The sequence below is a fragment of the Mobula hypostoma genome, chromosome 18 (genome assembly GCF_963921235.1).
Source record: "Mobula hypostoma chromosome 18, sMobHyp1.1, whole genome shotgun sequence".
Taxonomy (NCBI): Eukaryota; Metazoa; Chordata; class Chondrichthyes; order Myliobatiformes; family Myliobatidae; genus Mobula; species Mobula hypostoma.
This window is the reverse complement of record NC_086114.1, coordinates 2,968,327-2,989,761: the sequence shown is the minus strand read 5'-3', so window position 1 is coordinate 2,989,761 and position 21,435 is coordinate 2,968,327.

Here is a 21,435-nt window from a genome sequence, read left to right as displayed (position 1 = left end):
CCATTATCACTCTGGGAAAAGCCCAAGTTCCTCAACCTTTCCTCAAAAAGTATGTTCTCTAATCCAGGCAGCATCCTAGCAAATCTTCTCTGAACCCTCTCCAATGCTTCACATCCTTCCTATAATGAGGTGACCAGAACTGAGCAGAATACTCCAAGTGTGGTCTAACCACGGTTTAATAGAGCTACAACATTACCTCAGAGTTCTTGAACTCAGTCTCCCAACTAATGAAGCCCAACACACCATACACCTTCTTAACCACTCAATCAACCTGCACATTAACTTTGAAGGATCTATGATATAAATCCCAAAATCCCTCTGTTCTTCCACTCTGTTAAGAATTGTATAATTAACCTTGTACTCTGCCTCCAGATTCCTCCTTCCAAAGTGAATGACTTCACACTTTTCCTCTCATTTCATTTAATAAAACATTCTGGCCAATTTGCTTGCAACAACATGCGGGAGAAACCAGAGCTGGTGTTGATTCAGGATGGGGATCCCCATGTATTCAAATCATTGTGCAGAAATGCCCCACCTATCAGGTCATGCTTGTTCTCAATGGTAGCGTCAGAGAGGAGGTACAGAAGCCTGAAGGCACACACTCAACGTTTCATGAACAGCTTCTTCCTCTCTGCCATCTGATTTCTGAATGAACAATGAACCAATGAACACTATCTCACTACATTTTTATTGTTATCTTTGCACTAATTATTTAATTTAACAATTTTATACATATTTACTGTAATACACATTTTTCTATTATTATCTTTTGCGCTGTACTGCTGCCACAAAGACAACAAATTTCATGATATATGCCGGTGATATTAAACCTGATTCTGATTCCAATTCTGAAGAAACCATGTGACTTGATTGGTTCACTGAACAAGATTAATAAGTAAAGCATTGCAGAGTAAAACAATTATTACATTAGTTCAAGAATTATTCTCTGCTAACATCTCAATAATGCCATTCAAAGCACTGGCTCTTAAGCTTCTAAGAGGATTTGTAGAGTTTCAAACATCAGAGTAAACTTCTTACATTACTTGTGCAATCTTTATTCAATTGACTAATTCATACTTTTACGATGTGCCTTCTCAATGTTTGAGCACAGCTTGTTTAGTTGACTGTCATAGTTCTGCCCACCTGTTTTGTGTACCAAAGTGAATATCTTGCATTTTTTTATATTCCATCTGGCATGTTTGCTCTCACCCATATCCATATCCCCTTGAAACCTCTTTAACCCTCCTTTCTATTCACAGTCTCACATAATCTGACATAATGGGAATCCTGATATTTAGTGCTACAGCCAGATCAATGACATAATTGGTAAACAGCAGGGACTCCAGTGCAGGTCCCTGTGGAACATCAGTTGTCATACTTGCTGCCCTGAGAACGATCCAATACAAAGTTCAAAGTACATTTATCATCAACCTTGAGATTCATCTCCGTACAGGCAGCCACAAAACAAAAGAACACACTAAGAAAGAAGACCGTTGAACACCCAAGGTGCAAAGAAAAAAAAAACAAATAATGCAAACAATAACTGCAAGTAAATAGCATTGTAAGCTGAAGTTCACAAAGAGAGTCTGAGACCCATAGTTCAGAGTAAACATCGCGGCCTTCTGTCCAACAACCAGTTCTCAATCCATGTTGGTATATTGCTATAGTTTCAGAGTGGTCTGTAGAGATCTCCCAACAATGTTTTCTCCCTTACCTCCAGTATGGAATTGTCTGACAATCCAGATACATCTTCTCCATTGTTATTTCCCACAGGTCACATTCTCAAAGAACCTCAGCAGATTAATCAAACATGGTTTTCCATCTATTAATCCACATTCACTCTGCTCATTCCTATCGCATTTTACAAGGTGTTACCTCCTTCATGATCAATTTCAACACTGTCTTTAATTAAGACCCTGCTTTCACATTGAACTCTATATACACTTTCAAATTCAGTATTACAGCCCATCACGTTTTGCTCACTGCTTCTTCTCCAAAGGGATGCCAATTTAAGTAAGATTATTCATTAATTATTCAATAATTCTTTTCCATTGCGCAATATTAAATCTAAAATACTTTTTCCCTTGCTGGTTCCTCAGAACCATCTTAAGATATCCCAGTGATTTAATTCTTCACATCATTATTACTAATGTCCTTCGCTAGTCTACATATAGATCAAAGTCCCACATGGTTACACGGTTGTGTTTTCTGCAGAGCTTTGGAATGTGTTATTATGTGTGCATAATGAAGAACTTCAGACTTCTCCCAGCGCATCCTTAGGTGTGTTAGCTGTTAGCGATCCATTCCACTGTATGTTTCAATGTACGTATGATAAATAACTCTGAAATTGAATCCTGACCTAGGCCATGCTCACTGTTATAATGAGTCTACTAATATCTCCCACCAATGTTTTCCACCATTGGCTCTCTCTTTGCTCCAGATATTCTAATTCAGACCATTGCTCATCACTGCACTAACTTCAGCCCTCATTTATAGTGCCAAATCAACTCCTTCCTGAACATCGAACCATCTCAAATCTTCGTCTTCCATCTTCAGTTCCTCTACAGTCACGTGTCAGCAATGGCAGCAACAACATTCCACTCCACTCTTAATAGTCCATTAATTCCGATTCATTGTTGTGAACGTCGTGTTGTCTGTTCCGGATTGTTTAATGTCACTTCCAGTTCACAAGTGTAAAGGAGAATGAAAAAACTGTTACTCCAGATCTGATACAGTACAAAAAAAAACACAATTAGATAAAGAACACAATAATAAAAAAACACAATAAATATAAATACAGAAGACAGCTTATATAGATTGATTGTATGTCCAAAAAGTGATGCTAGGCACAAGAGTGTCTGTACATAAGGTGACTGACAGGAAATGATGAAGTAGTGGTTCTGGGGGTAAGGAGGGGCAGGTTAGTGGGTGGAGGTGATTATCTGCTTTACTACTTGGGAAAAGTAACTATTTTGAGTTTGATGGTCCTGGTTTGGATGCTGTGTAACCTCCTTCTTGAAAGGAATGGGACGAACAGTCCATGAGCAGGGTGGGTGGGATCCTTCATGATATTACTGGCTCTTCTCCGGCACCTTTCTGTACACATCTCCTTGACGGTGAGTAAGCTGGAGCCAGTGATTCACTGGGCAGCTTGACTATCTGTTGTAGAGCCTTCCTGTCTGCCACTGTGCAGTTTCTGTACAATGCAGTGATGTATTACCTGTCCATTTGCTTTGTTTCAGCTTTCCATTGATTTCACTTCTGACCGATGTCCACTTCCTGCTTTTCTCCCCTCCTGTCCATTTGCAGTCCCTCTGGTTTAAACCCTCCTCAGCACTCCCAGCAGGTCGGTCCCAGCCTTACTGAGGAGTACCCTGTCCAATTTGTACACATTCCCCTGTTCCTGGAGACTGCTCCAAGTCCCAGTTATCCAAAGCACTCCCCACTGGGGCCAATCTCCATCTGTGTTTCCCTGGCTCTCCTCCCCTGATTCCTCTTTGCTACAATGAAACACGGGAAGTAATCCTAACGATGTTAAACTTGAGGAATGACTTTTTAGCTTCTTTCCTATCCCCCTGGAGTCTGCTCAGTACAGATAGAGATGCTCAGTGCCCTTTAACAGGCACAGTATAATCGGGAAAATCTGTGCTGCTCTGCCCTTTCCCCTCTCCCAACTTCGCTGCTACTTAGCCTAACTTGTCTCCCTCTTTCTCATTTTTGAGAATGGAACATTAACTCTCTCTCATTCTCTCTCTCCCTCTCTCTTTCCCTCTCTTTCTCCCTCTCTTTCTTGTCCTCTCTCCCTCTCTCTCTCTGTAGTCGCTAGCTGAGTTCCTGACATTTTCAATCACTTTTTGTTTATTTCGAATTTCCAGCCTCTGCAATGTTTTTGATCTTTTAAGTGTACCCATCTACCCTAGAGGATTCTTTCATGCAGTGCAGAGCAGAGCTTGCTTCCCTGTTGCTCTGCGTCCCCTCAGCAAACTTGGCAGGAACATAAATATACACAGGGCTCCATCCAAGCCCTGACAGGCTGAGAAAAGTTGTATTCCCAGCACTAACTGTGTGGTATCGACTGCTTCGGTCCGCTTGCGTGGCATCATTAACCCCACCCCACCTTCACTGTACCGAGTAGTTTCTTAGAGCTTACAGTAATTGTACAGGTAACCTTTTGGAATGATGCACTTACGATGGAGATCCGCCATGTCTGACGATAGTCATTCTTGTGCAGCTCATCTGCTGTGGGCATGAAGGCGGCTGTGGGCTTGGAGTATCGAGTGGTAAATTAATTTGGCGTGAGGGCAGGGGAACTGTCCTGAGTCAGCTGGAGGAACTGCTGCCGCAGTTTTCAGTCGTGCCAACAGGTCTGCGCAACGCCTCTCCTCAAAGTCGATGTTGGCGAGCCTTAAGAAGGCATACCATCCAGTCCAGTCTTGTGCGCACCGTTCCAGCTGCTTTGAAGTCAGTCCAGCATATGAGATGTTAGCTTTCACACAATCTCTGAACCTCTTGTGAGTCCCTCCTTGGTCCCTTGTCACACAGTAGCCGTGCAGGGATTCTGGAGTCTTCCTTGCATATGACATATCCTGTCCATTGAAGCTGGGGTTTCAGGATCACGGCCTTGATGCTTGTGGTCTCCACTCTGTCAAGGACTCACAGGTTAGTGACTCAGTTCTGCAAGCAGATGGCCAGGATTGACTTCAGCCTGCCAATGTGGCAGTTCACTAGCTGTCTGAGATGTCTTCTGTAGACAGTCCATGTTTCACAACCATAGAGGAGATTGCTAATGATGACACCATTGTACACCTTGAGCTTTCTGGAGAGTTGAATTAATAAACTTATATAACGTTATAGAGCACAGAAACAGGCCCCTGAACCCAACTTGTCCATGCTGACTAAGGTGCAAGCCCCAATTATTCATATCCCTCTAAACTAAACTTTTCCGATCCATGTACCTGTCCCAAGTGTCCTTTAGAAATTGTTATTCTACCTGCCTCAACCACTTCCTCTGGCAGCTTTTTTTATATACCACTGCCCTCTGCATGAAGAAGAGTGGAGTAGGTATATGAAATGCCCCCCTCCATAGATTCTGTCTACATTTCTTGCTGCTTTGATAAAGCAATCAGCATAATCAAAAACCCGATCAACCCCGGATATTCCCTCTTCTCCTCCCTCCCATCAGGCAGAAGATACAAAAGCCTGAAAGCATGTATCACCAGGTTCAAGGACAGCCTCTCTCCCACTGTTATAAACTATTGAGTAGTTCCACAGTACGATAAGATGGACTCTTGACCGAGCAATCTACCTCTTTATAACTTTGCAATTCATTGTCTGCCTGCAGTGCACTTTCTCTGTAGTTGTTACACTTCATTGTGCATTCAGTTATTGTTATACCTTGTTCTACCTCAATGCACTGTGTAATGATTTGATCGGTATGAAGAGCGTGCAAGGTAAGAGTTCACTGTATAGATCATAAGACCGTAAGATACAGGAGCAGTTTGCACTGCCATTCCACCATGGCTGATGTATTATCCCTCTCAACCCCATTTTCCTGCATCTTGGTACATGATAGAAACATAAACCATTTCTTCAATGCTTGGGAGGCTAGTGTTCATAATAGAACTGTCCAAGCCTACAAACCTCTGATCTTGTACATAGGAGTCTCTATACCAGATGGTGATGCAACCACTCAGAATGCTCTCCATGATACACCTGTAAAAATGTACTAGAGTAAAAAACTCATAAAGCAAGTTAGGAGGGCTGGGCTTGGGATGGTTCAGGACGGATGCAGGAAATAGCTGGAACATTTCCTCCAATGAGTGACAACCTTGTGGTGCAACCTGTGTTGGACTAAACTGTTTAATTTTTATTTTCTTTGCAATTTAACAATTAATTATCTGCTTGTATTTTTATAATCTTTTATATACATGTTAACTATTTAATATGTTTCCCAGTGGTCAGGAGTATGTACAGTACATGCTATTGTTCAGTGTGTCCCCTAGTGATTACATTTGTATCATTCTGGAAGCTTCTTTTGGTATTGCATTATTTTAATAGAGGCTAGCTGATTGATTAACTCTTATCTATGAATTTGATGGAACGTTTCTTATCTATAGGATATAACAATGATCAACCACGTTGGTCAGCTATCTTTTAGCCTTTTAGTTTTTAATTTCTCTGTTCTTAGCTACTAGACTTTTTCAGATCTACATTTCCAACTCTCTTTGTTCTATTAGTGCTTAATTGTAAAGCAATACGTTTTATGCCTCTTTCCTGACTTCTGAAAGAACTTTGGGTCAAAAACATCAGAATCCTAGTGCTGAGCAGGTGGAAGCTTCGAATCATCTCCACTGACTGTCTGTCTCATGGACACAATATTGTCAGGATACAAGCATTGTTACTGAGACACTATCCATACCTATCCTTACGTGCCCTGAAGATGTTGGTAGTTGGGGACTTCATGAAGTGATGCACTCTCTGACCCTAACTGGCCAGCAGGCTCCAGACTCTGATAAACATAGAACATAGAACAGTACAGCACAGTACTGGCCATTCAGCCCACAATGTGTTACCGACCTCCTAACCTACTCTAAGATCAACCTAACCCTTCCCTCCTAAATCATCTTCATCATCATCATGTGCCACGTCATCTGACATGGGAAATCATGCTCTTCCATCTATCTTTAATCTGATCATTACCTGTGGGGAAGATCCCCTTCACACTGCTGATTTTATTCTTTTTTCTATCAATGATCATGATTGTTTCTACAGAAGTGGTTTGCCATTGCCTTCTTCTCGGCAGTGTCTTTACAAGATGGATGGCCCCAGTCATTAACAATACTCGTCAAAGATTATCTCCTTGGCGTCAGTGGTCGTAGAACCAGGACTTGTGATATGCACCAGCTACTCATAGCAGCTCCTTCACAAGGTTCAAAGCTTCATTTATTTTCAAAGTATGTATGCTGTATACAACTCTGAGATACGTCTTCTCCAGATAGCCACGAAACAAAGAAAATCATGGAGGTCAATCAAAGAAAAAAACCATCAACCTCCCCCGCACAACAAAAAAACAAATCTCACAAACCCCAAACCCACAACCCCCGCCCTCAGACCAAAAACTAACAGATTGCTCCACAAAGGAAAAGAACAACAAAACCACTAACCTCAAACCTCAAACCCCCAACACACCAGTTGGCAACAACCCTCCATTTTTCTATAAAGGGATGGTTGGGATGGGGATGGAGATGGATGACAGTGGTCCTTTGGGCACCCTCCTCAGTTAAGGTCAAGTTCTGGAGGTACTATGTACCCGATGTTGTGTGTAGGGGCTGGACCATAATTGGGTGCTGATAGTCATCATGCTTTAAGTGTTGTGTTCTTACATGAAGAATGGGTAGCTGACAAGGCCTCCTTTTGTCTTCTGACCAAGGTGGAACCAGCACAGGAAATTCAGGATGCATTGTATTTTCAGGAGATAAGTCAGAGAACAACTTAGAAAAGAAAATAAATACTTTTATATCATTTTAAGAAACTCTGACACACCATCATTATTTTTGTCCCATTTTTATTGATGTACAATTCATTTTTAGAAGAGCCCAACACATCAGCAGTTATGTGGAAGCTCAGGGTGGGGAAATGGTGATGATGATTTCCTGGATATGTGCCAAGGCAAAAACTCTCTGGAAGCAGAAAGTTGGCCCTCAGAAACTGGAGCGGGACAGGAAGATGATGATCAACACTTGATTTCTCTTCTGCCTTGATGGGTTTAAACAATGACTGACATTGGGAACAGGAACTACCCTGGATTTTACCAGTCTCTGGCATCCTACCTCAGAACCACACAACACTTTCACACTTTGATGTATGACCCAGAGGAATAGAATCTCTTATTTACTAAATACTAATTGTCTTTGGCCTTCAAATATATCCAGAATTTTTTTAGGTTTCTATTGATTCAGTCTCTCGCTATGTGTCACAATAATCACTCTCGTGATATCAGTGCTCCTGTAGGCAATTGATCTTCGTTCAATCAGAAAGTCAGAGAGTATGGGATCCAGGGAAACGTGGCTTGTGGACTCAGAAGGCAGCGGGTGGGATTAGCTGGAGAATATTCTGCCTAGAGTTCTGTAAATAATGTTCCACAGGGACCTGTTCTGGCACCCTGCTCGTTGTGACTTGACTTGAATAAGGGAATGGAATGGTGGCTTAGTAAGTCTGCAGGTGACCCGAAGATTTGTATGTTGCTGTTAATGCAGAACCTCGTCATAGGTTACTTGGGAACATTGACAGACACGGAGTTGGGCTGGGAAGTGACAAATGGAGTTCAACCTGGAAAAGTGTGAAATGATTCTCTTTGGAAGGTCCATCTTGAAGGCCTAGTACAAGGTTAATGGCAGGATCTTCAGCAGTATGGAAGAACAGAGTGATCTTGAGGCCCACGTCTACACATCCCTCAAAGTTGCCACGCAAATTAATTGGGTGGTTAAGAAAGATAATGTGCGTTGGCCTTCATGAGTTGGGGGATTGAAGCCTCAAAGTCTGGGTAGACCACACTTGAAGTATTGTGTTCATCACATTATAGGAAGGATGTAGATGCTGTAGAGAGGATGCAGAGACTTCTAAGGATACTGCCTGGATTAGAGAGCATGTCTTCTGAGTAAAGATTGAGCAAGCTCGTGCTTTCCTCTTTAGAGATGTGTAAGATTATAAAAGGCATAAATGGAGTAGACAGCCAGTGCCTTCTTCCAGGATGGCAGTCAAAAAAAATGTCAAAGGTAGGCTTTGTTACACAGGGAGTGGTGGATGTACTGCCCAGGAGTGGTGGTAGAGGCTGATACATTAGGAGCATCTAAAAGACTCTTAAATAGGTACATGAATAATAGAAAAATGGTGGGTTATGGAGTTTGTAGGAGGAAAATGTTTAATCGATCTTGAAGTAGGTTAAAAGATGGCACATTGTGGGCTGAAGGGCAGAGTTTCAGATTTTCTCTGTCTGCAGTTTCTGCAGTTCGCTGATTTTCTCAACACAGATGAAAATATTCCCCATTCCACCTGGCCAACACTCAGAGGCTGCAGTGCCACTGGGTTAGCCAAGCAACCAATTACTTTAAACAACTCACTCGCACTTATTTCAGTGTGGTGTCCAATGGTTCTTCTTTTTAAGCCCTATTACCCCTACTAGTGCACAGGCCACCAACAGCAACTTGCCGGAGTCCTCCTCCTGGGCTAACTGGATGATAGAGGGTTGATTGGTCCTGTGGCTTCCACAATCATTGCAGCTTTCACCACATGGCTTCATACATTATCTAGACAAAGATTCTTCTTCTCCCAGGGATGAGGTCTTTCGAGCTTCTGTTGGCATTTCCATAGCGCTGGGTATTTATGGGATGGAGCTGCTAGCCCCACGCACAACTCCCCTTCTTTAGCAGCCGTGCTTGGGCCGTCCATGGCAGACAGTACAATAGTTGATATTCGCAATATGATCTCTTCCACATCAGATCAAAAAACAGATTAAGAGTGTGTGTCTGTTTTTCAGAGTACCTGATTCAGTCTTACTGTTGGCTCCCCATAAATTTCTGTCCACTGCCATTCTGAGCTGTGGCTTCCTGCCCTGTCACAGCATGGCTCAATATAAGCTTGAGAAAAAGCACCTCATCTTCTGGCTTGAAACTGGGCAGAATTCCAGACTAACCACTGAATTCTAAAATTTCAACTAGCTCACTATCTCCATTAAGACCATAAATCTCCATCCTGACACATATCCTGCTAGCAATAGGAATGATACACTTGGTCCCACACCTCCATTCAAGGCTTCAAACAGTCCTTCCAGGTGAAGCAACCCTTTTCCTGCAAATCTGTTGGGGTCATCTACTATATCTGGTGGTCCTAATGTGGCCTTCTCTACATTGGTGAGACCCAACGTAGATTGGGGGACTACTTTATTGAGCAGCTCTGCTCCATCCCGGAGACCTAAACATTTTAGGTCCACTCCCTATTCCCATTCCTACATGTCTGTCCATGACCTCCTTTACTGCTATGAGGCCACTCTCAGGGTGGAGGAGCAACATCTTATATTCCGTCCAAATACCCTCCAACCTGATGGCATGAACATTGATTTCTCCTTCTGGTAATTCTTTTTCTTCCCATTTCACCCGTCTCCAGTCTCTTACCTCTTTTCCTCACCTGTCTATCACCTTCTCTGGTGCTCCTCCTCCTTCCCTTTCTCTCAAGGTCAACTCACATCTCCTTTCAGATTCCTTCTTCTCCAGCCCTTTCCCTTTTCCACCTATCACTTCCCAGTTTCCTACTTCCCCCCTTCCCCAAACTTTTGGCTTCATCTATCACCTTCTGGTTCTTCTTCCTTCCCCTCCTCCACTTTTTTATTCTGGTATCGTCCCCCTTCCTTTCCAGTCTCGACCCAAAATGTTGACCGTTTATTCATTTCCATGGATGCTGCCTAACCTGCTGAGCTCCTACAGCATTTAATGTGTGTTGCTCCGAATTTCCAGCATTTGCAGAATCTCCTATGTTTAACACTATCTCTATTTCTATCAATAATGACCATTTCATCTGTAAACTGGGTTAGCTTTTCTCTCACTCCATGTCCCGTAGGTCATGTCCTCTAGCCCTGCATTTTGTAGCTGTAATGGCTCTCTGTTTGTGCTGTCTCTCAGGCTTCGTGTGTTCATGTTCTCTCTCACCAACTGCCTCGATGAATCTTTTGACCAGATGACCTCTACAGCTTATCCCCAAAGCAGCTTGTCCCTCACCCCATGGTCCTATCTCTCCCTTTCTCTTCCCACTGAGCCCTCCCTGGCCTGCTGAGTTCTTTTCAGTATTTTCAGTCTTTGTGCACAGCATTTCTGAAGGTAACCATTCAGATTCCGATTCATTTATTTATCGCATGTATGTTGAAATTTACAGGGAAATGCATCATTCGTGATAACAACACAAGGATGTGCTGCAGGCTGCCCACAAGCATCACCACACATTCTAGTGGCAACAGAGCATACCAAGTAACCGTATAAACAGAGCAAACCGCTCCTACAGACCTAAAAAACAACTAAATCTGAGCCACGACCTCGACAGAGTACACTGCAGCTCAACACCATCTTCACCAGAAAGATGAAAGTAGATGATGCTGTGTACAAATTCTGGGCCAGTAAACACTCCCAAGATATTTATCTTCTTTAAAAATGCTACATAAATCCAAGTAAATATTGTTTGCAGTCTTAGAATCATTTTAGCTAGATCCAATGCCATCATTTTAAGATTACATTAGTTTAATACTCATTATTTTGGTATTTTCCCCTTCATCATCAGATTTCTGAACGGACAATGAACCCATGAAATTTTCAATTTTTTCCTCTACTTGTTGAATTTAATTTTTTTATAGATTTGTGTTTCTTATAACAATTTATAGTATTTTTATGTATTACACTGTACTGCAGCCGCAAAGCAACACATTTCACAGGCATGGGGTTAGCACAACGCAATTACAGCACCGGGTTCAGTTCCCACCGCTCTCCCCGTGACTGCTTGGGTTTCTTCCAGATGCCCGGGTTTCCTCTCACAATCCCAAAGGTGTGTGGATTAGCTGGTTCGTTGGTTACACGGGTGGAGAGGGCAGCACGGGCTCATTGGGCTGGAAGGGTCTGTTACCACACTGTATCTCTAAATAAATAAATATTAAACCTGATTCTGATTCTGGGCCTTGTTTCACCTAACCGATGTCCCTTATTCGTGCGTCCACCATTAGAAAGTCAAAGTTCAATGAAGAGGCCGATTTACGGTTTAAGTGTCAAGGCTCTATTGCAATGAATCCACGAGAGAATGGGATCAAATGAGAGGAGAGGTTCACGCATTCCACTTTAAATCATGCACCATTTATATAATTTATACAAGTGTTCATTTATAATGTCAATGATAACATGAAAAACGATAATTTAACAGTGCCATGGTCAACTGATTAAAATTAAACAATCAGATTTTACCTCTGAGGAAGGTTGGGCATGAAATGGCTTATCTTTTCCAAGGTGTCTGAGTCCACAGCACAACCTAGTGGTGAAGCAGAGGGGGACATCCGGAGTGACACAGTTGGGAAGGCAACCACGTGGCTCACGTTCCTCCCGACTTTGTGCTGAAGATATCAAACGCAGCATGAATGGAGAAATATGAATCCATTAATGGTAAAGGGTCACAATTTCACAATGGATTCCCAGCTGGTAACTTGCCACTCAGAACATACAACACAGGCTGAATGTTCACCCACTACGGTTTGAATCTATACCCGTCTGAAAAGCAAGGTGTTGGAATTATTAATGAATGTGCATCTAATGAGTTAACCACCTTTCTTCTTTCAGTCAGAAAGGGTGGCAATATTCCAGGGCCTTGTGCACACAGTCAGGACAGACGCTCCAGTGTGGTGCTGCTCGAGGGATCAGCATCTATCCTGGGTCCTACGTATTGATGCAATTTCAAGGAGGGCACACCAGCAGCTATAGTTAAGTAGGAGATTGAGAAGATTTGGTACGTCACCAAAGACTCGAGCAAATTTCTACTGTGGGGAGCATTCTAACTGGTTGTATCACTGCCTGGTATCAGGGAGCCAATGCACTGGATTAGAAACAGCTGCAGAAAGTTGTAAACTCAGTCAATTCCATCATGGGCACAAACTTCCCCATCATCCAGGACATCTTAAACAGCCAATGCTTCAAAAAAGTGACATCCATCATGAAGGACCCTATCTACCCAGAGCATGTGCTCTTCTCATTACTACCATCAGAGAAGGTAGATAGACACTTTATTGACCCCTAAGGAAATTACAGTGTCACACTAGCACTACAAGTGCACAGATACACCAATATTAGAAGAGAAATAGGAAAGAATAAAAAATAATCAGTTACCACAAACAGTCTAACAGGAGGGGGTCATTACTTCCCTGACTGTAGGTTGACTCATTATAGAGCCTAATGGCCAAGGGTAAGAACGACCTCATACAGAGCTCTTTGGAACAGCAGTTGTCTTATTTTATTACTAAAAGTGCTCCTCTATTCCGCCACGGTGGCATGCAGAGGGTAAGAAACATTGTTCAGAATTGCCAGGATTTTCCACAGGGTCCTTTGTTCTACCACGGCCTCCAGTGTGTCCAGTTTGACTCCTATAATGAAGCCAGCCTTTGTAATCAGTTTATTGATGCCATTGCCCCAGCACACCACCACATAGAAGATTGTACTGGCAATAACAGATTGGTAGAACATGTGAAGGAGAGGTCAGCATACTCCAAAGGACCTCAGTCTCCTCAGGAAGTAGAGGCGACTCTGGCCCTTCTTGTACACAGCCTCTGTGTTGGTGCTGAGGTACAGGAGCCTGAAGACACACACACACAGAACATTTCAGGAGCAGCTTCTTTTCAAGTCAAGTCACTTTTTATTGTCATTTCGACTGTAACTGCTGGTACAGTACACAGTAAAAACGAGACAACGTTTTTCAGGACCATGGTGCTACATGAAACAATACAAAAACTACACTGAACTACGTAAAACAACACAAAAACTACACTAGACTACAGACCTACCCAGGACTGCATAAAGTACACAAAACAGTGCAGACATTACAATAAATAATAAACAAGACAATAGGCACAGCGGAAGGCAGTAGGTTGGTGTCAGTCCAGGCTCTGGGTAGTCTTCCCCTCCGGCATCAGATTTCCAAACAAACAATGAACCCACGAACACTACCTCAACAATCTACTTTCTGTTTGCACTAATTTTTTAACACATCTGATTGTAGCTTATGGTATTTTTTTCTGTATTGCACTCTACTACAACAAATTTCACCTTGTATGACAGTGATAATAAACCTGGGTCTGATTCTGAGCATTTGGATTCAGTGCTGCTCTGGCAACCCACAGTGAGAATAGTGGTGAGTCACCAGGATTAACTTGGGAATGCCGCTAGGACGTAGACTATTTACTAAATGGGGAGAATGTTCAAAAGTCAGAGGAGCAAAGGGACTTGGGAGTCCTTGTGCAGGATTCCCTAAAGGTTAACTTGCAGGTTGAGATAGTAGTTAAGGACAGCAAATGCAATGTTTGCATTCATTTCGCGAGGACTAGAATACAAAAGCAAGGATACAGTGCCAAGGCATTATAAGGCATTGCCCAAACCATACTTGGAGTATTATGAGCAGTTTTGGGCCCCTTATCTGAGAAGGTACAGGATGGCAGGGTAGAGTTACATCTCTATCAAAGGAAGTGTAAGGCACTCTTACCCTCCACTAACCTGCAGGTCACCCTTGGCGAGGTGTAGCACCAGCTTAGCCCCCCGCCCCCCGATCAGGGGCATGTGAAGCCATTGAAGCAGGTGGTGGAAGTCCTGGTTATGTGACCATTGACGTCAGGCAGACAATCTCTGAAGAGTATTGATATTGGCTGGGGTCACCCGTCTAGTAAAGACACTGCCCAGAAGAAGACAATGGCAAACCATTTCTGCAGAAAGATTTGCAGAGAGCAATCATGGTCATGAGAGCATGATCATCTGCATCTTGTGACATGGCACATAATGATGATGATGATCTAAGAAAAGATGAGCTGATATTAGAGAAGGTCCAGATAAAGTACACAAGAATTATTCTGGGAATGAAAGGGTTAATGCATGAGGAGCATTTGATGGCTTGAATCCTGTACTTAATGGAGTTTGGAAGAATGACGGGGGAATCTCACTGAAACCTCTTGATCTAGACAGAGTGGATGTGGAGAGGAGTTTTCCTGCAGTAAAAGGGTCTAGGACCAGAAGGCACAGCCTCAGAATAGAGGGATGTCCATTTAGAACAGAGGTGAGGAGGAACTTCTTTAGCCAGAGGGTGGTGAACTTGTGGAATGCATTGCCACCTTCTGCAGTGGCCAAATTGTTGAGTATACTTAAAGTGTGAAGGTTGTTAGATTCTTGATTAGTCATAGTCATACTTCATTGATCCCGGGGGAAATTGGTTTTTGTTACAGTTGCACCATAAATAATAAATAGTAATAGAACCATAAAGAGTTAAATAGTAATATGTAAATTATGCCAGTAAATTATGAAATAAGTCCAGGACCAGCCTATTGGCTCAGGGTGTCTGACCCTCCAGGGGAGGAGTTGTAAAGTTTGATGGCCACAGGCAGGAATGACTTCCTATGACGCTTTGTGCTGCATCTCGGTGGAATGAGTCTCTGGCTGAATGTACTCCTGTGCTCACCCAGTACATTATGTAGTGGATGGGAGACATTGGCCAAGATGGCATGCAACTTGGACAGCATCCTCTTTTCAGACACCACCGTGAGAGAGTCCAGTTCCATCCCCACAACATCACTGGCCTTACGGATGAGTTTGTTGATTCTGTTGGTGTCTGCTGGTGTCTGGTGTCAAAGGTTACAGGGAGAAGGTAGCTCTGGAGGTCTGGCAGCAAAGCTTCTGGTGACTGTCCAGAGAGAGTGTTGATGTTTGAGTATCTCATTAAACTGAGAGCCTCTGGTGTGCATTGGCCATATGAAGACACAGGTTCAACAGAACGTGGAATACACCTATACATCCTAACCAATATTTATCCTGGAAACAAACTGAAAAAAAAAACAAAGCTGCATTTACATGGTGCCACATACATCAAAGTTGCTGGTGAACGCAGCAGGCCAAGCAGCATCTATAGGAAGAGGCGCAGTCGACGTTTCAGGCCGAGACCCTTCGTCAGGACTAGCTTGAATTTCCAGCATCTGCAGAATTCCTGTTGTTTACATGGTGCCTTTCACTTCTCTTCAGGACACCTAAAGTTCTTCTCAGGAAATGAAATTCTACTGTAGTGCATCTACGCACAGCAAGATCCTATCAATAGCAATGTGATATCTGTAAGACCATTAGATATAGGAACTGAATTAGGCCATTCCATCATGGATGACTTATTATCCATCTCAACACCATTCTCCAGCCTTCTTCCCTCTAACGTTTGATGCCTTGACTAATCAAGAATTTATCAACCTCCATTTTAAATATACCCAATGACCTAGTCTCCATAGTCACTTGTGGCAATGAATTCCTCAGATTCTTCACTCTCTTGCTGAAGAAATTCCTCCTCATCTCTTTTCTAAAGGGGTGTCCTTCTATTCTGAGGCTGTGGTCTCTTGCCCTAAACTCTCCCGCTAGTGGAAACGTCCTCCCCACATCCACTCTATCTATCCCCTTCAATATTCACTGGTTTCAATGAGATCCTCACTCAGTCTTCTTAACTCCAGTGAGCACAGGCCCAGAGCAACCAAACGTTAACCCTTTTATTCCTGGGACATTCTCATTAGCCTTCTTTGGACCCTCTCCAATACCAGCACATCCTTTCTTAGAAATGTGGCTCAAAACTGCTCACAATATTCAAATGCAGACAGACCAATGCCTCATCAAGCCTCAGCTTTACATAGTTTATTTTATAGTCTAGCCCTCTTGAAGTGAATGCTAACATTGCAATCCTCACCACTGACTCATCCTGCAACTTAACCTTTGCAAAACAACTACATCCTGCATGTTAGAACTGCCAGCTGTGGGCTATACAGTATATCATCCTCCACCCAGGGCTAAATCAGCATTTCTTCCGAGGAATAGAGAGGTGGCACCTTTTACATCCACTCAAGTAACTAAACTGGTTTCGTCTGATAATCTCACTTGAAGCAGTGTAATCTGGTCATCCAAAAACACAAGCGACTCTGCAGATGCTGGAATCCAGAGCAACACACACAAACTGCTGGAGGGACTCAGCAGGTCAGGCAGCATCTCTAGAGAGGAATAACCAGTCGACGTTTTGGGCCAAGACCCTTTACTGAGATTGTTCATCCCTGTTCATGGGAGCTTGCTTTGCTCAGACTGCCTGTTGAGGCTCCTCCGCGTTACATCGCTGGCAAGACCACACAGTGCTGGGGACACGGACGGAGCTGTAAAAGCACGAGCTCATCTTATGTACCCAGAGATTTCAGCAAAGACAGAGCACAGATACATCTTGTTGTACCTGCAGACTCCAGGAGCTTTGATTAAATACTAAACATCAACACTTACTTGTTCTGTAGAATGAAGGGTTAGAGAGAAGTTTGAAAGATCGAGTCAGACAGAGTCACCTTTCAATCGGCCTGTCTATCCTCACTTCCCTGCTGCATCTCACACAGGCATCCATTATAGCTTAATTATAACAGTATAAGACAAAGAATGTAATAAAAATTATTAGAGTGATAAATGATTCCATTAAAATATTCATTATACGCTGTGTACTGCGCTCCCTTCACACTCACCTCAGTTAATAAAAGCCCTACATCGTTTAGTGTCGAACTGCATGGATCACATTAGTCTTATTGATGCAGTCCTTACTGCTGATCTGAGATAAAAGCTTCTCCTGGGAACTGCACCATTTGAGGTCACCTTATTAAAAAGAACAAAGTTATATCCTCCAGTAATTGCATTAAGGGTGTTCCTGCTACATTCCCCCAACACGTTCAAATGTTTTTCATGCAGCTTGTGATTGTCATAGAACAGTTCAGCACAAAAACAGGCCCTTTGACCCATCTAGTCCATGCCAAACAATGATTTTGCCTACTCCCATTGAGCTGCACCTGGGCCACAGCTCTCCATTCCTCTCCCATCCATGTACCTATCCAAATTCCTCTTAAATGTTGAAATCAAACCCACATCCGCCACTTTCTTTGGCAGCTCGTTCCACATCCTCACCACCCTCTGAGTGACGTAGCATCTCCTCAGGTTCCCCTTGAGCATTTCACCTTTCACCCTGAACCCATGACCTCTAGTCTCACCAAACCTCAGTGCAAAAAGCCTGCTTCCATTCACTCGTATACCCTCATAATTATATATACCTCTATCAAATACCCCATTATTTTCCTGTGCTCCAGGGAATAAGGTCTCAATCTATTCAACCTTTCCCTATAACTCAGGTCCTCAAGTTTTGGCAACTTCTTTGTAAATTTTCCCTGCACTCCTTCAATCTTACTGATGTCCTTCCTGTAGGTAGTTAGCCAGAAATGCACTCAATAATCCTTACTGTCTGTGAGTGGTGTCGTTCTCCATCCAGGATATGCTGTCTTTTCATTGTTACCATCAGAAAGGAGGTAAGGGAGTCTGAAACTCACGCTCAATTCTGGAACAGCTGCTTCCTCTCCACCATCAGATTTCTAAATGGACGATGAACCCATCAACACTACCCTCATTACTTTTCTTCTCTTTTTGCACGACTTATTTTTTATTGCAACTGTACCTGTGTCACAAAGAACAAATTTCACAACAAATCAACCTGATCCAGACGCAGACATCCCATCCTGCAAAAACTCATTTCAGGGAGGTAGCACCATCAATTTGCGGGAGACTCCCGGGAGAGGTGGGATGTCTGCAATAGAGTAGCTCCTTAGCAGCCAGCCAGCTAGTTTAAATAACGTTAGCTATGCTAATGAACGAATGACACCTGTTAAACTCACCTCAACATGTCTTTTACAGTCTTAACCCACCATGGGCAACAGAAAAGTCACTGTTGCAAACAGTGCAGTGAGCAACACTGTCATTATTTTGACCCCTATTGGGCAGGAGTACACTTTAGTGTAGTCTGGGGTGACGTACGTTTTATATTTTCTTTTTTTTTTGGAACACTCTGCCATGGCACGCTCTCGCTCTCTCTCTCTCTCTCTCTCTCTCTCACACTCTCTCTCTCTCTCTCTCTCTCTCTCTCTCTCTCGCGCGCTCTCTCTTGCTTTCTCTCACTCGCTCTCAAAAAAATTGATTTCCGTGATATTGTATATAGTTTGCGGGCATCAGGGAGCCACTATTCCGATGCAGGAGACTCCCGGAACTTCCGGGAGAGGTGGGATGTCTGCAGATGGGCTGACAAGATGAGGTGCTGGAACGTTTTGTCTGTTCAAACTCCGTCTATTGGGTGTAAGTTTCAGGAGGCTTTTCCTTCTCCCTATCTCAACATTTCACGTTTAGTGGCACCCTCTCACCCCTCTTGAGGCCTCATCCCCACCCTGCCAGGCCTAGGGTGAGGGGCAGGGGGATAGGTGCTTTCTGAGAGAGTTGGGAGTGTGCCTCGATTTTGTGGGGAGGGTTCCTGTTGTGAAGGTTGGAGCTGTGGCAGGCTGATCAGGGGTCAGGGGGTGGGGGTAGGGTGCATTTGGACTGTTAATGTATCCAAGGTCCCACAGCAGCTGGTGCATGGGCCTGTGTGGGAGACAAAGAGGAGAAACTGTCCTCACATCCCCCGTCTTCTTTGGGGGTATCACAGCAGCATGTTGGCTAACAAAACACTACTGCAGTGTCAGTGAAGGGGGTTCAATTCTGGCCACAGACTGTAAGGAGATTGTACGTTCTCCCCATGACAATGGGTGTCCTGCAGGAACTCTGCTTGTAGGTTAACTGATGTAACGGGCAGGCCAGGCCATCTGGCAAGAAGGGTCTGTTACCATGCTATGTCTCTAAAACAAGATACAGTGCTGGTGATCGAGACAAATACACTATAGAAGTAGGCTCAAAAAGTTCAAAGCACATATATGTCACCATATCCAACTCTGAGATACATTTAAATAAATAAATAAATAAATAAATAAATAAGTTAAGGTATCCGTTAGTCTTGTGAGACCATGGATCTGCGCCTGGAAAGACTTCACTCTCCAGGGTGCTGACCTGGGCAAGGTTGTATGGAAGACCAACAGTTGTCCATGCTGCAAGTCTCCCCACTCCATGACACCGATGTTGTCCAAGGGAAGGGCATTAGGACCCATACAGCTTGGCACCGGTGTCGTCGCAGAGCAATGTGAGATTAAGTGCCTTGCTCAAGGACACAACACGTTGCCTCGGCTGGAGCTCGAACTCACGAACTTCAGGTCGCTAGTCCAATGCCTTAACACTTGGCCACTTGCCCACACTCGGCCACGTGCCCACACTCAAATAAATAAATAAATACATACAGACATACATACATACTGCAAACCTGAGATGAAGGTTCCTGAAAGTGAGTCCGTAGGTTGTGGAAACGGTTCAGTGATGGGGCAAGTGAAGTTGACTGACGTTATCCCCTTTGGTTCAAGAGCCTGAAGGTTGAGGGGGTCATAACTGTCCCTGAAGTTGGTGGTGTGAGTCCTGAGGCTCCTGTACCTTCTTCCTGATGGCAGCAGTGAGAAGAGAGCATGGCCTGGGTGGTGGGGGTCCTTGATAGTGGATGCGGCTATCCTGTGACAGCACTTAAATAATCTTAACCAATAAACAAGAGTCCTTTTATGTATATAAACTGAAGAGTCAAAGAAAATAGTTTTCTGCAGGGCTCCAGTCAAAGGGCTTTCCCTGACCAGAACATGAGTGTCTAATTGTTTCAGCTGGCTGAGGAGGCACTCAGGTGACCCAGAGCAGAGTATAACATTGCGTTGGGAGTCTGGAACAGGGAGACCCAGAGCAGCAGCTCAGAGACTTACTACTGAGCATGGAGCGGAATTCGGCAGAGCTCCCATTGACATGACACGGGGAAGGTTGTACTTATTACTTTGCTCTGTTTAATTCTTGTGGGTGTCAAAACATCACCGAGTGCAAACAGCCAGCCTCTGAGTTCACATGTCAGTTGTAATAAAGGGCTTCTCCCTGATGCTCCTTATGACAGGTTGAAGTCCTGGGGCAGAAGAAATGCTGCAAGTGGGAACCCACCAGATTCCAAGTCAGTTTCGGTGGAAGTGATGGGGGTTCCTGCAACCGGTGGGAGATGTTCAACACTAAACTCAAAGTGACAGTAGTGAGGGATATCAATTACCCAGAGAAAGGTGGCAAAGAGAGATGAAGTGGGAGGTCTGAGAGAGGCAAGCTGACATGTGGAGAACAGACACACACACACACACTGCGCATACACACACACACACACACACACACACACACACTCACACTGCACACACACACTGCACACACACACACACACACACACACTCACACTGCACACACACACACACACACACACACCCACACACACACTGCACACACACACACACACCCACACTGCACACACACACACACACACACACTGCACACACACCCACACACACACACTGCGTGCGCGCGCGCGCACACACACACACACACACACACTACACACACACCCACACTGCCCATACACACACACACACACACACACACACATACACATAGACACACACTCACACATACACTCCACACACACACACACTGCACACACACACAAACACACACACACAGACACACACACACACTGCACACACATACACACACACCACACACACACACACACAAGGAAGTGTATTTCAGTCAGGTTCAAAGTCAAAGACCCTGTTGGAGGATTGTTTGCGATGTGTTTTGAATGGGACAAGGTGCCAGTGTTGAAGTGGTTTCTGGTCATTTTAATGAAGAAGATGTTGAT